This window comes from Euphorbia lathyris, chromosome 9 (assembly GCF_963576675.1).
Source record: "Euphorbia lathyris chromosome 9, ddEupLath1.1, whole genome shotgun sequence".
NCBI lineage: Eukaryota > Viridiplantae > Streptophyta > Magnoliopsida > Malpighiales > Euphorbiaceae > Euphorbia > Euphorbia lathyris.
The window spans coordinates 23392549-23403635 of NC_088918.1; the positions used below are offsets into that span (position 1 = coordinate 23392549).

At 37.1% G+C, this 11087-nt stretch overlaps 1 pseudogene; it reads left to right on the forward strand.

Annotated features, from left to right (window-relative positions):
* Positions 1-6210: 6210 nt before the first annotated feature.
* On the forward strand, positions 6211-11087 carry LOC136206855 (G-type lectin S-receptor-like serine/threonine-protein kinase At4g03230; annotated as a pseudogene).

The window sequence follows — 11087 nt, forward strand, 5'->3', positions numbered from 1 at the left end:
TTTTGACCACGATTGAGACCAACCTTATCACAATCGAGGTATGAAAGGGAAGAAAATTAAGTACCGTTTACTTTTGGCCACGGTTGCGACCACCCTTATCACAATCGAGGTATGAAAGGAAAGTTTAAAGCAAAATTATAAGCGTGTATAAGTTTAAAGTAACGATTGCGTCCACCCATGGCATGGTCGGTACCTCTTAAGCAAACACAAAGCAATAAAATACGTATAAAGTTACGGTTGAAACCACCCTTATTTCGGGCGTAACCAAGCAAAAAAAAAAAATTTAAAATTAAGAACTTATTCATTTAATATATCTTATATATTAGTTTAGGTTTGAGAAAAGAAATTTTGTGCTTTGAAATGCCTTGAGACGAAAGACTCAATAACATGAGTGCTTATATCGTCCCGAATGCTTCAATTCAAAATTGAAAATACAAGACGAGTGATATATCGTATATTATACTAAGTTAGTTTGATATTTTGCGTATAAATTTGCCATGCGAAGTTAGTCTTTTCGGCTTAACTAATTTAAAAGATAATACAGAGATATATGTTTTATTTTCATAAAAAGATTAGTTAAAGAATAAATTCAGTGAAATTTTGCTCGGGACTAGCAAAAGATTAAGTGTGGAGATTTGTTAAGCCCAAAATATACCTAAAATATCATCAATAATTACATCAATATTGCTACGAATTTATGCTATTTATAACTGTTTAGAAAGCTTTTACTCTCGAATATGTTTCTTTCTTGTAAGGTACATAAATATTTGGTAAAATCCAAATAGGAGTAAAAAGAGCTCAAAAATAGAAGAAAAGCCCTACAAAAGGAGTCGAAGACGACGAAAATTAATAACGCCAAGTCGAGGACACGAACGAGAGCCGAAGAGATGAAAAACGCTCCATGCCGCGACCGCGGCCCCAATATTCACGGTCGCGACACGCGTCCCTTAGCCCTCCTTCCCTTCGTCCGAAGTACAAATTATTGCTCCCCCATTCTCGGTAGGGAATTTAGGATTCTCGGTACGAGCAGGAGATTTTAGAAGCCTAGTTACACACTTTCATTTTTGACGAAACGCGATCGTTCGGGTGGATAAAGACGTCCTTTCACAGCGGACACGATCCTTCACGACGGACACGACACTTCAATCAAGACTCTTCAACATCTATAAATAAAGAGTTGATGGAGAGTTGAAATATGTTATATGTGTAGAAGAAAGAGATTAGTGTAGAATTTATGCAGAAATTCTGAGTCAAGTGATTCAGAAGTTAGATTTAGATTCTGTTCAAAGCAATATGATGTACACACATTGTTCACTAAATAATAACAAACTCAGTAGCGTTTAGACATTGTTCCAGTTTAGTTTTCATTTTGGTAGTAGACCGACCCAGTCTCTATTACGAAGATTCAACGAGAAGATTGAGTAGAGGATTCGCCTCTGAGCCTGACAAACTCTAACAAAACCCAAGGAAAGGATTGACAACCCGTTCACTTGCACGCCGTCGAAGAATTCAATGCTCCATGTTCTCTGTAAACTTGTATCAATTTATATTTCATCTAATAAAGTCCGTTCTATTCGATAGATATTTATGCAGCACTTATGGTAACCAATCCACTAAAGTGACTGCTGGTGTTTTCATTAAAACGTATTTAATCCAAAATCTTTACAATGAAACTTTGTTGAACACTTAGGCAAATTATTATCTCGAAAGAGTTTTAATTTGATTAAGGGCAACTATCCCGAAAGGGGTTTGTCGCGTTCAAAGCCAATTAATTAGAGGTTCCGTCATTTATTTCATCTTTATAATTCATACAAAGTTTAAAGTTGTTTTCTTTGCTTAATGCAAACAAATATACTTGTTTACTTTTCTAAAGTACTAAAACGTTCCTGTTTTGCAAATTCATTTTTAAATCAGAATATTTTCTAACATCTTCATATTCTAATCTAATTCTCATTCTAGCAATTTCAAAACCAAAACCGATTAAAACGATTTTCCCACATTATAAACCTAAAAGTAAATTTAGCCGATTCAAAATAAGTTTTTGTTGAAAAACGTTCCCTGTGGGATCGATATCTTTTATTACTACAAGCGTATACCGTGCACTTGTGGAAATCGCTCAACAGGCATTCATAAGGCTTTTGACACTTTAACCTGGGATTTCATGTTGGAAGTGCTGAGTGCTTTTGGTTTCTTATTGCAATTTCAGAATTGGATGTTGAACATTCTTTCCTCTACACGTATTTCGATTATGTCTGCTTCAGGTGGTCATGGTTATTTTCCTTGTTTTAGGGGGGTTCGTCAGGGGGATCCGTTGTCTCTAATTTTATTCGATTTGGCGAAAGATTTTTTGAGTAGATACATCACGACACAAGTCACGGCTAGTCTGATTTATCTGATGTGTTATTGTGGTTCTTTTGGGATGCCTTCTCATCTTTTATATGCGGATGATATTCTAATTTTTTGTCGTGCTAGCTTGGGTAATGTTTTAGCTCTTAATAACATTTTCTCAACATACGTGATACTTTCGGGACAAGAGGTTAGTTGGGGAAAGTCAGAGGTTTTTTTGGTGATTTGGTTACTGGCACACATCGGTTATGTATGGTGGGAATGATAGGTGTTAAAATTGGTGCGCTTCCTTTTCATTATCTTGGAGTCCTGCTTTTTCAAGGTGCTCCACGTTCCAAATTTCTTGCCCCTATTGCGGATAAAATAATCAGTTCCTTTTCTCATTGGGCGGGGCAGACTCTCTCTATGGCGGGGAGATTGGCTCTGGTGAATTCAGTCATCACGGGTACATTGATTCATTCTCTAATTGTGTACAAGTGGCCTGTTAGCCTATTAAGCCAGGTTAGTCGCTGCATGAGGAATTTTATTTGGACTAGTTCGACCCTTGAGAGGAAACTGGTTTCGGTGCCTTAGAATTCTTGCTTTAAGTCGTTAAAGGAGGGGGGTCTTGGTCTGAAGCATTTAGCAATGTTGAATATTGCTTTATTTGGTAAGTTAGCTTGTGGCTTAATTTCATCTCATTCTCTTTGCTTCTCTTTGTTGAGGTCTCGTTTTTTGGGGAAGTCTGGTTTGCTTAGGCCTCGGGTTTCTCGGTCAACTATTTGGTTGTCTATCCAAGCTTCTTATAGGCTTTTGAGGAAGCACTCTTTTTGGTTGCCTAGGAATAATTCTGGTCTATTTTTTTTGGACTTCTGATTGTTTAATTCCGCCTATTGCAGATCAAATTAGCATTCATTTTTTGGTTCAACATTCCCTTACGGATAAGATTTCAGATTTTTGTCATAATGGAATATAGACTAACCTTCCTGATCTGCAGTTGCAACGTGTTCTTAATTGCAGGACTAATGGTGATGATTCTGATGTTTGTTTTTGGAGGCCTGCTAGTAATGGAATTTTTACTGTTCGTTTGTTTTATCAGTGGCTCCGTCCTCCTCCGTTCATGTATCCGATTTTCTCTGCTATTTGGAGGCCTTATATTCCTCATTCGCACTCCATGGTTTGTTGGCGGGATTTCAGAGGTTTTCTCCCGATGCAGACTGCATTACGGGCTCGTGGAATTCCAATTGTGTCGCGCTGTCCACTATGCCAGTGTGATCAGGAATCACTTGACCATTTGCTTGTTCATTGTCCGTTTGCAGCTCAGATTTGGCACAGTGTTTCTGGTTTGTTTGGTCGTCGGTTAGACGTCTCTTTGTCACTTGTGGATTTTCTAAAACTTGTGGTAACTCATCGTTTTAGTCCACAAATTAAGGTGCTTTGGAATAATGCTTTTATTAATTCAGTTTGGGTCATTTGGTTGGCTCGAAATGCTTGCATTTTTGAGGATGTAACCCTGGATATTCATTTTTCTTTACGTCTATTATGGGCTTGTTTGAGGGGCACAGACTCCTTCAATTTTGGGACTCTTTGGAATTCGTACGTGGAACGTCAAATTTTGGCCACTCTTGGTTTGGGACCTCGGCTTCATCGGGCTCCTCGGGTGATTACGGTTTGTTGGCAGCCTCCTCTAGAGGACTGGATCAAAATTAATACTGATGCTTCGGTGGTTTCTGGTGTTGCAGGTTGTGGTGGTATTTAGAGGGATCGTCATGGTCGATCGCTTGGTTCGTTTGCTTTCCCGCTTGATTGCGGTTTAGTGCATATGGCTGAACTTCAAGCGGTGTTTTTTTTTCTATTTCTACGGCTTATCATCAGGGATGGTGGAAGATTTGGATTGAGTGCGATTGCTGGTATGTGGTTTATCTTTTACGCATTCGTCCTGTTACGGTCCCCTGGACTATGCAAACGGACTGGAGGAATTTTTTGCAGATTTTGAATCAAATGGAGGTTGTTGTTTCCCATATCTTTAGGGAGGGTAACCAGGTCGCTGATGCTCTTACGAGCTTTGGGCGTCGAGTTCGGGTCAGATATAGTGGGACACTTTCCCGGATTTTTGCTCTCTTTTTCTTCGGGATAACACTATTGGCAGGACTTTATATCGTTTTCGTTAGTTTTTCATTTGTTTTTGTTCTGATATTTGTATACATTTCTTAATTCGTCTTTTATATAATTTCTAGGTGTGGGTTGTCCCGGGGTACCAACCTAGTTGGGATGCCTGTGGTTTGCCTTCTCCCCTGCTTTATTAAAAAAAAAAAGATAAGTTTTACCAAATAAATTTACACAAATAGCTAGTCAAATCAACTAAACAAAAATAACAAAAATATAGTTAACTAATCTAATAGCTAATTTGTAATCCGCTAACGACTAACACTTAAACTCTATTTAACAAACTTAGTTTCTGTTCGGGGATGGCAGTGTCGACCTAATTGTGATTACTTTTATTTAAAAAAAAGATTAAGGTGCAAAAAGACCTTTAACGTTTTGGGCCAGGAGCAATTTTACCTCTAACATCTAAAATTGTGCAATTTTACCTCTAACATTGGAAGTTAAGAGCAATTTTACTCCTAACGTTGATAAATTGAATCAATTTGAGAAATAATTCATCAAATTGTATCTCGGTTATGAATCTTGCCATCTACACTTCACACGTGCGTCATTTTATCAGTAACAAATCACAAACATATGTTGAGATGTGAAAAAAATAAAAAAATATACTGTCTTTTGTACGCATTAGACAAAAAATTTAAAAAATGTACCGAATTTATAAATATGGGTAATTAATTTATTAGTCTTTATATTTTGACAAAACACACTGTTTAGTCCCTGTATTTTTAAAAACACACGGTAAGGTCCCTAACCTTTTTCTCGATGAACTGTTCAGTCCTTTCGTTTGCTTGTTAGATTTTTTTTACCATTTATGAATTAAGAAATAACTAAATTACCCTTTACTATTTACCGTTAAAGAATGATGTAGTCAAACAAGAGGAAGACAAGCAATAACTTAAAATTTAATTCAAAATTTACCTTCAAATTTCAGAAGAGGAAATCCAATTTAGAAGAAAAAGCTATTTGTATGTAGAACAATAAAAAGAACACAAACTCAATGCTTACGAATCTGGACAATTAAGAAGAAAATCAAGAAGAAGAACACTCAAAGTTGATTTTAGATTCTTTAGAGTCTAAAGAAAAGGTAAATAAAGGAAAATAAGAACGCAAAGATGAGAAACAATGAAGATAATGGTCTTATATATTTGATTTTGTGGTAAAGGATAGTTAAGGCATTGCATTTTTATTTTAAATAGATTTTGACTCAATTCCAAATTGACTAACAGAATCTTTATGAGAGTCTAACGACAGGGACTAAACAGTTCACCGAGAAAAATGTTAGGGACCTTACCGTGTGTTTTTGAAAATATAGGGACTAAACAGTGTGTTTTGTCAAAATATAGAGACTAATAAATTAATTACCCTATAAATATTAATCTTCAATTCTATTATTAAATTACAAAAAATATGAATTTTTTTTAGCACGAATTGATATGCAATTGGTACAAAAATAAGGAACAAAAATATTTATATTTTATAATAGTGTCTGAAATTGATCCAAATTATCATCTTAGGGATAAAATTGATTTTGGTTATAAACGTCAGAGGTAAAATTGCACCATTTTAAACGTTATGAATTGCTGATGAGTATTTTTGTGTGTGAAAATTAGGTGGGGTTATAATTAGTGATAGTATCACATGTGTACGAGTTTGTATTCTAATAATTAATGGTACTAATAAGTAAAGCTGAATAATTTTTGGACCACATATCAGCCTGTTTCCTCAGTCAACTTACTGGGTCTTCGTCTTCTTCTACACTAATACTAGATTCTCATCTCTTATCTCTGTTTTAGACATGGAAATAACATCAAATTAATTAGCTTGGAAGATGACCGGAACACCATTTTACTTTTTATTGTTACTCTATTGTTGCTCAGCAAGGGTAAGGGATACCATAACCTTCACTTCTCCACTTATGTCCGGAGATACTCTTGTTTCCTCAGGCCATAAATTTCAGCTTGGTTTCTTTTCCCCTGACGGAGGAGTTGATTCCACATATGCCGGAATATGGTACACCTCAAATCCCCAAACTGTTGTATGGGTTGCAAATCGTGATGATCCAGTTTCATCAGGAATGCTTGCAATTGCACAAGATGGAACTGTCAATCTATTTGATTCTGAAAATCTTACTCACTGGAAATCCGGATTTGTTTCAGCAAATTTCTCTCTTTTCAACCTTACATTGAAGCTTATGGATTCGGGGAATCTCGTCTTGAGTCAAGAAAACCATACCATACTATGGCAAAGCTTTGAGCATCCAACGGATACGTTTCTTCCAGGTATGAAGATGGATGCCAAGTTTAAGCTGACTTCCTGGAAAACTGAAGCTAACCCTGAACCAGGTGATTTCACATTTCAGCTTGATCAAGAGAGGTATAATCACTACATTATCTTCAAAAACTCAACACCATTTTGGAAAAGTCAAGTTTCAGATAAGTTTGCTCGTTCTGATGATAGGCTACAGGTGGTTTCAAACTTGTTTAAAGCAGATTATACCCAATCAAGCAGTGATTTATCTTCTTCTACACGTCCTAGTCCTATCAATTTCTCAATTTCTATTTCCAACCTCTCTAAGGGTATTGATTACAATAGAATGAGAGTGGTGCTTAATTGGAATGGGACAGTACAATTGTTCTTCAATGGAAATGAAACAGCTCCTTTGAATTGGTTGGAGCCAAGAGATCAGTGTAGTTTGTTTAATGCCTGTGGAAATTTCAGTAGCTGCAACAGTGACAATATTCACGCCTGCAAGTGTTTACCTGGATTTAAGCCCAATTTCGAGGACAAATGGAAATCAGGAGATTTTTCACAAGGCTGCTCAAGAATGTCGCCAATATGCACTTCTGAGGGGGCTATGGGAAATTTCACCTATTTCTTGAGCCTGAAGATGATGAAAGTAGGAAATCCGGACATTGAGTATGACGATTTGGATAGCTCAGAAAGGTGCTTGCAGAGGTGCATCAGCATTTGCAGCTGCCAGGCTTTTTCCTACCTTCCACCTGAAAAGCGTGGCTCTGACACTACAAGTAGATGCTTGATATGGACAAACCAACTTAACAACATTCAAGAGAATTACGACAGGGGCCGCGAGCTCAATCTACGAGTTATGCTTTCTGATATAGGTACCTACAACTTATTTTTCATTTTAAGGTTTTTTGTTGGATGCTTGATCTACATTCTAAACATGAGAAAGTTTCGTTAAACATTCCACTTTCCTAAACGAGGAAGCTATATACGGCTCCTTAATATGTGAGGCAATCCTCAACCTTTAGCAATGTGAGATGTTTAACACGCACCCTCACGTCCAATTCATTTGGTAGGTGACACTAATATGACGCTAATATCAGCGGGAGCCCCAATATTGAACCATAGCTCTGATACCGTATCAACAACGCCTAGCTAAGGTAGCTTAAAGGGTGAGGATTGCTTCACATATTTAAGGAGCCATATATAGCTTCCTCATTTAGCAACGTGGGATATCTAACACGCCCCCCTCATGCCCAACATTGAATCATGGCTCTGCTAAAGGCTTAACTCACCCCAAAAGGTACATGAAAGGGTGAGGATTGCCTCACATATTTAAGGAGCCATATAGCTTCCTCGTTTAGCAATTTGGGATGTCTAACAGATGCTTGATCTATATTCTAAACCTGAGAAAGTTTTGTTAAACATCCGGCGTTGCTAAACGAGGAAGCTATACATGGCTCCTTAATATGTGAGGCAATCCTCAAACTTTAGCAACGTGAGATGCTTAACACGTCTTTTCACGTCCAATTCATTTGCTGGGTGAGTGGGAGCACCAACATTGAACCATGGCTCTGATATCGTGTCAGCAAGGCCTAGCTAACCCCAAAAGGTACCTTAAAGGGTGAGGATTGACTCACATATTTGAGAAGCCATGTATAGCTTCCTCATATTTAAGAAGTTCATTGTTGAAATATATATGTTGCAGAAAATATGAATAGAAGTTGCAAGACTTGTGGAACCAACATTGTCCCTTATCCACTCAGCACTGGAAGAAACTGTGGCGACCCATCGTACGAGCATATAACCTGTGACAATGCTACTGATGAGCTTAGATATATGAAAAACAATATCAGTTATACAATCAGCAGGATTGATAGAGAATCACGTCAATTTTATATCCAAGTAGGAGAGAGTGAAAATTGTGCATCTGATGATTCAATCAAAGAGTTTCTAGATCTTCCCAGAACCTTTGTACCAAAAGGGTGCAACAACAACCCTGGAAAATATATGCTTGATCCTCTATTTAAGAAAAAAGGGCTAAAAGAAGTGGCAATTGAGTGGAAACCGCCATTGGAGCCACTATGTACCTTTCCTACAGACTGCATTGACTGGCCAAATTCAACATGTACAGGAAACATTAACGACAATAAGCAATGCAATTGTGACAACTTCTTTCAATGGGATGGCTACAAACTGAATTGCATTTCAGGTTTCTTCTGCATAATTTGTTTGTTTAATTATAATTATCTCTTCTCCTCTTTCATGTGTTTTTAAATGAATTTTCCTTGATATTTTAAGATGGCCAAGCTATTAGGCCTGCAGAATCTACCAAGAAACAATGGCCATTTTACCAAATCTTATTGGGAATCATAGCAGCTTTTGCACTTGTCTCAGCTTTATATTTGTTTTATAGACAAACAAGAACAAGAAGAAGACAGATCATTGCACAAGGTACTAGTCATGTATATATACTAATTCCTGCTATTAATCAGCTCAGTGCTTGACATTTGAATTTTGTTTAATATCAGAAAACAGGCAAACTATACACGAAAATGCGGTGATTCGTTTGTATGACAGTGAAAGACAAGTAAAAAACTTCATAGATTCTGGTGGTTTCAGAGATGATGAAAAGAAAGCACTAGATGTCCCATTTCTTGATTTGGAATGCATATTAGCTGCTACGGACAATTTCTCAGACACCAATAAGCTCGGACAAGGCGGTTTCGGTCCTGTTTATAAGGTACATTGGTTGTCTAACTTACAATTTATGTTGCCAGAGCCAGAATCTAATTTTCCTTTCTGTGTGTTGGTTAAGGGGAAGTTTCCAGGAGGACAAGAAATTGCCATAAAGCGGCTATCCAGCGGTTCAGGACAAGGTTTAGAGGAATTCAAGAATGAGGTTATTCTGATTGCCAAGCTTCAACACCGAAATCTTGTTAGACTTTTGGGATATTGTGTTGAAGGAAATGAGATAATGCTACTTTATGAATACATGCCTAACAAAAGCTTGGATTCTTTCATATTTGGAAAGCAAGGCGTGGTATTGCATTGGGAGCTTCGATTTAACATCATTATGGGGATTGCTAGAGGACTGCTTTATCTTCATCATGATTCAAGGTTGAGGATCATCCACAGAGATCTAAAGACAAGTAATGTTCTTTTAGATGAGGACATGAATCCAAAAATTTCTGACTTTGGTTTGGCAAGGATTTTTTGGAGGCAAACAAACTGAGGCAACCACAGAGAGAGTAGTTGGTACTTAGTAAGTGTTTTCACTCATCTAAAATTACACATTTATGTCTGTCTAATTCATAGTTACATAGAAATGTTTGTTTTGCAGTGGATACATGTCCCCAGAATATGCATTAGATGGATTTTTCTCAATCAAGTCAGATGTGTATAGCTTTGGAGTAGTTGTGCTTGAAATTGTTAGTGGAAAAAAGAACACTGCTGCATTTTACAATGCAGGAAAAGGCTACAGGCTACTTGGTCATGTAAGTGTTTGTTTGTAAATTTATAAAATGTAAAAAACGGAAGCATCAGATTAATATGTAAACAAAGGCCTAACTCAACCTAAAAGGTACTTCAAAGGGTGAGGATTGCCTCACATATTTAAGGAGCCATATAGCTTCGCCATTTAAATGTGGGATGTTTAACATAATATTGATTTTATAATTGTCAGGCATGGACATTGTGGAAAGAAGGAAGATCCATGGAAATAATGGAGGATGAATTGGTTGAGAATATCAATGAAGAAGAAGTAGTAAGATGTGTAAATGTTGGGCTATTATGTGTACAAGAAGATCCAAATGATCGTCCAACAATGTCAGATGTGGTTTTGATGCTTGCAACTCAAAATGCAAACCACCTTCCAACTCCTAAAAAACCTGCTTCTGCTTTTCTATCTAAGAACACTGCTTCTTCTTCTAATTCTATTAAACTTGACACTAGTAGTGAATGTGATTTCACTCCCACTAACACTCTCCAACAAGGCCGATAATTCTCAAGCATCGGAGTGGGGACGCTGATGTCTGGCCCGGGTGACCAGGTCTCTTGGTTTGCAATCACCTATTCAAAGTGGCAGTGTCACTTTTCCCATTATATGTGATCAATATGTTTTCGTTGAAGACTCTACAAAGTGACTTGGGAAGATGATAATGATGTTGACATCAAAGGCTAAAAATGAGTTTCTTTTTTCATTTTGGAATGTTCTGATAATGATGTTGACATCAAAGGCTAAAAGTTTTCTGTGAATGGATTGGGGCTGAATTCTATACAACCCTCTGGATCAAAAGAGACTGTTCTTACTTCTACTAATCACTAAAAAAAAAATCCCTTTAGCGACGGTT